At 47.9% G+C, this 6,081-nt stretch overlaps 1 protein-coding gene across 11 annotated transcripts in view; it reads left to right on the top strand.

The window, feature by feature from the left end:
- Positions 1-852: 852 nt before the first annotated feature.
- Positions 853-6,081, top strand: part of BACH2 (BTB domain and CNC homolog 2) — a 193,932-nt gene continuing 188,703 nt past the window's right edge. For 3 of the 11 annotated variants that reach the window (XM_054061304.1, XM_054061294.1, XM_054061305.1), the window contains exon 1: positions 2,237-5,281. The gene's annotated coding sequence lies outside the window, so the exon portion shown is untranslated. Of the gene's footprint in view, positions 1,198-1,368; positions 2,216-2,236; positions 5,282-6,081 lie in introns of those variants that run through there. The other 8 variants (XM_054061299.1, XM_054061302.1, XM_054061301.1 and 5 more) reach the window with 8 other exon arrangements.

The following is a 6,081-nucleotide window of genomic DNA, read 5'->3' as shown; positions in this document are numbered from 1 at the left end:
ACGTGCGCGCACAGGCACATACACACAAATACACGTACGCGCGCGCGCACACACAGACACACATGCCCGCGCGAGACACGTGCCCGCGCGCACACACACAAATACACGTGTACACGCAGGCACGCACACAGACCCGCTTAAACACGCAGACGTGCACGCGCACACATGCATAGACACAGACACGTGCACGCACGAGTGCACACGCAGGCACGCGCACAGACATGCATACGCGCGCGCACATACACAGACGCGTCCACACGCACGTACAGGCACGCGCACAGACACACGCGCACACGCAGACACACACAGAGGCACACGCGCACTGACACACACACACACACCTCCCCCCGGGAAGCGCGGAGCAGCACCCCCCCCCCCCTCCTTTACCCCCCCAACCCAGCCCCGCTCTCGCGCATGCGCCTCTGGCCCCCGCGCGGCGGGGCGGGGCGGGCGGTACGCAGCGGCTCCGCTATTCGCGGAGCGGCCGTACGGCACTCTCTGCGCGTAGGGGCGGCGGCGGCGGGCGGCGAGGGAGCGGGCGCTGCGCCGTTGGCGTAGCGTTGTTGTGAATGGAGCGGGGCGGCGGGGCGGGGAGGATGATGTCAGCCTGCGAATGTCAACAATGTAGCGATTGAGGGGCGGGGGCGGCGCCGGGCCGAGGCGGCGGCGGGCGGGCGGCGCAGCCCGGCAGCAGCGGCAGCAGTGCCGCCTCCCCTCCTCCGCCGGGCTGCCACCGGCCCCGGGTGCCGCTCCGGCAGCGACACAGCCGCGGGGCCGCTCCTACCCCCCGCCTCCCTCCCTCCCTCCGCTGCGGCTTTCTCTCCTCCTCCGGCCCCGCTGCCAGCCCCCTCCCTCCCTCCCTTCCCCCTTTATTTTTCTCCGCAAGACTTTGGCTCTGGAAGCAGCTGGTTCAAAGCAATCGCCATGTGATGAGCGTCTGGGTCGGGGTGTTTTTTTTTCCTTTGGGGGGGGGGAGGAGGGTGCAGGTTTCTGACCGCAGAGAAATATTAATAAGAATTTCCGAAACAACAGCAGCAGCAACAACAAGAGCAAACCCCCCCCTCCCCTTCCCCAAACCTCCTCAGCCGTAACAGCCTCCCCTCCTTCCCCGGGCCCGTTCCACCCCGCCCCAAAGCCTCCCCCCCCATCCCAAGGCTGCAGCGAGAGGGGAGACCCCGAAAGTTGCGCGGAGGCGAGGTGAGTGCAGCCCCGCGGGGGAGGGGGGGGCGGCGAAGTTTTTGGGGGGAGGCTGGGCAGGGGAGGGGGGGGGCAGCGTGGGTTTCCCTCCTCCCCGAGTAGCTGTTGCGCGGGTTTAGCCCAGAGTGGGGGCTGCACCCCCCCCTTTTTTTTTTTTTTTTTTTTTTTTAGGAGTGCTTATTCCTTAAAGTGGGAAAACACGCGCGTTGCGTAACGCGGAGCGCGCGGCGGGTGTGCGTGTTCGAGTCCGAGTGTTCGAATCCGTGCGTGTGTTCGAGTCGGTGTGTTCGAATCCGTGCGTGTATTCGAGTCCCTGCGCGATCATCCCCCCGCTCCGCATCCCGCTCCGTCCCGGCGCTTTCTCCCGGCCACCTGCAGCCGCTCGGAGCAAAGCGGGCACCGGGTCCCCTCTGTGTGTCGTCTTCCCCCGTCCCCCCCCGTTTTTTTGTAGGGTTTGGAGAGATGTGAACTCCGATAACAGTTTCTTGGATCGTTCAAACGTGGCGTGGAGGCAAGGCAGCGCGCCGCGGAGACGCTGGCTGTCATGAAAGACGCTAAGTGTGAAATCATGCCTCTCCTTTTGTGGAGCAGGCTATTTTGGTAATGCAGCGGGTGTCTTGCTTAAAACGCTCCAGTTATCGTGAGATCATTGTGCCCTTGTTGCTGAAGCCCCGGCAGCTCCGGAGTGAAGCGCGCTCTTCGTTCTTGAATAATAAACGCGAGGCAGGGATGATATCTTATTAGAATTACTCTTCGGGAGGTTGGAAAGATTGGGAAATTACAGTGTTGCTGTTCGCTTTGGTTGAAGCCGTGTCAGTGTTTTCGTGGTGAAAGCCCGTTTTCAAAGACTTTGGAACTGTCGCTAAACTTGTGCATATTTTAATTTGGTATTCTATGGCTCAAGCTAGAAACAAGTTGTTATTTTCAGGCTGGGGATTGTCTGAGATTCTGCTGTAGATGGTGGAATGCTTTGCAGTGTGAAGAGGGTGGTGGTGCTTGGGTAAATTGACTTCTTCAGGTATGTAAATACTGAAATTTGAGATAATGGCATTTGAAAAGATGGATAGAACAAAACGATAAGGTTGTGCGTTAATGTGTTGTCTGTGGGAGCTGTTGTAGCAGTAGCCTTAAACCAGTGTTTTAGGAGTCTTTACATCTGACAGATAGAAATAAAATTCCACTTCACCTGTAGGCTTGTTCTTTTAACAGCCTACATTACCTTTTGTATCCACCCTCCTGGACCCCATCACTGGGATCTGGGCACTTGTGCAGCAAAATGGACTGACATTGTACATCCCTGCAGTGTATTGAACCTGTGCTTTCAGCATCGTTTTTCACATGTGACCCTCCAGCTTCAAAGGCTGTTCTTGAAGGTGCTCTGCAAGAAATGAAAGGAAGCCGTGACTAATTGGAAAAGTAGAGGATTGAAAAATCAAGATCATAGGTCTAGTTTTCCTGATAGTTTACGCTATAACGCTGGAAGAGCCATTCAAACACTGAGCTGTCAAGTGGGCAAGAAAGTTCACTAGTGATTTTGCAGATAGCGTGGTTGACGGGATATTTAGAGATCATTTGCAGAAATGCTCCATAGATGCAGAGTGTGCATTTCTGGGCAATGCTGGGCAACTCTGCCATGTAATTTGTACTTAAGCAACTACCTTTCTAAAAAAAACCCAAACCAGCAAACCAAACAAAAAAACCTTCTAAAATTGTGAAGATTGGATGGGAAAGGTGCATGCAGCACATAATGACTGATGCAGACGCTGACAGATCATAACTGGTTAATCGTCAGCAATTGTTTATGCCTCCATATCTCACATTAGAAAACAGTGCTAGGACAGGTATTCCTAGTCCTTTTCTGACCTGGAGGCACATCTGGAACATCTGTTGGTATTAATGTCACGCACACTGTCAGGATGCACTGGTGGTGTAGGTGGGATGCCCTCCTGTCTTTCCTCCTTTGCTTACTCTCATTCATTTTGCAGCAAGAAAACATTGTCTGCTCTTCTGTGCTGGGCATGAAGGAAAGTTAGAGATAGCATAGGAGTTGCTAGCTTAGAATAATGGTCCAAATCCCAGTAAACAGGCATTGACATGTGGAAATATGTGGAAATTCGGCATTATAGAAGGCCTCAGAGTCTCATTGAACTTAATGAGCTTAATAAAATTCCCGTACTGTATAGCAGTCTCGTGCATCTTTCTGCATGTGCGTAATTAATGACAAAAGAGAGTTGAGAATTAAACCCTATCTAGATGACATGTAGTGTGGAATATGTGACAGAAATTGCTCACTCTTGCATATTTTAAAACTTTCATTGCTTGATTTTTTGAAATACAGTTGCCATTTTTCTTAACAAGGCTGCAGTATGGTTCCCAATTATTTTCCTTAGTTTTCTTAAAAATATCATCAGCTATGAAAAAATAGATTGGCTATCACATTTCTTTAAAAAACAAATCCAATAATAAGAGATGTTTTCTCATTGTGTGCCTGTGACATTCTTTTTGGGTAGGATTTCAGATACATACAGATAAAGAGGAGACCTGTTAGAGCGTAGCTAAGAGACATTTTTGGCACTAAGCTAAAAATGAGATGTGCCACATTAATATACGCAAAATAGTAATTTGGGTACTAATGACATTTTTATGTAATAAACTATTGTTATAAATTGAATAGCATTTATTGTGTCACACAATAAATGCTATGTCAAACAGACACTCTTATAATTTTAATTTAGGTAGTATGAACACAGTTTATATGTTCAAATAAAAATGTACGTGCCTTTTTACTCCAAGGAATACTCTCTGAATGGCTTCTTGGTTTAAAGGTTTCATGAACATACCTGTAGTGTTTAGCAGATCTGACTTATGTTTAAAGGCATGCACGTTTCTGTCTTTTACCTCTGGATCTGAATTTCTAACTTGGCTTATTTTGGGTGTGATGCTCATATATTAGTGGTTTCCGAGTTGAGCTATGTGAGGGGAAATATACCAATCATTCCATTAATATGTTGAAGGAAATTTGCATTTAAAGTTTTCTCTAAGTCTGAGTTAAGTCCTACTGCTTTCATTGTTCCTTCTGACTACAAATGCTTTAAGAGAGTGTGGAATAGAGTCTTTCTGACATTGCTGTTCTTTACTGATGTTTGAGGAGTTGCCTAAATGATTTGGTTGTAGTAGCTGAATGGACAGTAGATTTAACTGCCTAAGTTTTTCCAGAATAGTGCTCAAACTGCTTATTCAGCTGTTTACAAAAAAAATGGTTGTCATTCCTCTAAATTCAGCCAAAATACATTAATCTTGGCAGCTGCTTGAATATTACACGTTCATTTGAAGCTTACATCAAGAAGATGTAAAATGCATGAATATAGCCAGCTGAGTTGCAATGTGTTCATTTTGCTTTTTAGTTAGGCAGAAACATCTTTGTAGTGAATTGAAAAGAGCACTACTTACTGTGCCACTCTTGGACTGTGAATTATAATTTTAAAGCAGGCAAGCAGTGGAATGCATACAAATGTCTTTGCGGCCAGTGATGGACTCGAGGCTCCTAATGTACTAGAACTAACAGTATTGATCAAAGAGCAACCACATGTTCAGAACATGTATATAAAAAGGAATAAGGGAATAAGTTCAGGAAAACCTTTATGCTAAAAGTTTACATGTACAGCAGAACTTCAGTCCGTCAAAATTGGACTCAGAAGACTCCTCTGCTTGATTGTATTGATCTTTATGCAGAAAGAGCCACAGCAACAACCTGAAGAACACCAGCTGCGCTGTACTGGCATCTCAGCAGATCGATAGATGTGTCCTTGTTTGGCTTGAAACAGGTTGTCTGCAAAAGCTACGAATGTGGTGGAGGCTGGACTGCAGCTCCTGCATGGGTGAGGGGACTGCCAGGGGTGCAGCCTCTCTGTGCATAACCCCTCATTCCTCCCCAGGCTCCTCTACCTCTGCTCCTTCTTTACTGGTTATGCCTGCTGGTGCAAACCTGCCCTCAGAGCAAGCTGGGACACTTCAGATTGATTGCCTCAAAGAAAGAAGGAGGTGGTGGTGATGCTTACGGTGGCAAGAAGCACAGGAACCCGAGGTACGACGTTTTCATCCTCTTTTTAGTATGAAAAGGGTCAGATCCTCCCAGATTTATTGCCAAGATCTGTAATTTGCATACAACTTTCTCTGGTGTTGTATCAACTGAGCAGATGCTTGAAAAGCTGTTAGGAACAAAAAAACCTGGGAATTTCCAGTTTACCCTTGGTGGGAGCTGAAATTGAAGCTGGAAGCTTTTCTTTTCTTCCCCTTTGAGCTTTGAAAACACTCAGCGGGCTGTGATGGGTAGATGGGGTTTAGTACATAGGTTCAAAAGGATTCTCCCCGCTAAGAAAAACAGGAACTGTTTACTGCTTGTCACCGAGCAGGGCTTCTGGGCTGTGGAGCAGTGATTTTGTTTTTTGAAAAGAGGAAAAGCAGTTACGTCTGTTTAAATAAACCAAATGACCCTTGAGACTTAATCATAGCTACTTATTATAGCTGGCATCCACTGAGGGTTTCTTTTTTTGTCTTTATTAGCGATTGCTTTAAAATTTAAACCTGAACTAGGAAAACAGGAACTGTAGGTGTGGAGGTGTTCCTTTACCCCGATTGCGTGCAGCCTGTTTTTTATTTAGTGGGTAGGTGTGTTCAGTGTATGTGCGAGCAATTGAACATGTCAGCAGTTTCCTACAAGCTACTCTTGCTGACTCACGTGTCTGGTGCAGCTTGGAGCTACCCTTGCTATAAACTATCCACAATAGGAGGCGCAGGCAGAGAGACTGTCAGTGCCGAGCTGTTGTTCAAAGGTTATTTTCTGTTCTCCGGTCACTGCTTTGCTGTGGTTTTCTTCCCCAGTAA

This window comes from Cuculus canorus, chromosome 3 (genome assembly GCF_017976375.1).
Source record: "Cuculus canorus isolate bCucCan1 chromosome 3, bCucCan1.pri, whole genome shotgun sequence".
Lineage (NCBI taxonomy): Eukaryota > Metazoa > Chordata > Aves > Cuculiformes > Cuculidae > Cuculus > Cuculus canorus.
This window is presented reverse-complemented; position numbering and strand designations above follow the sequence as displayed.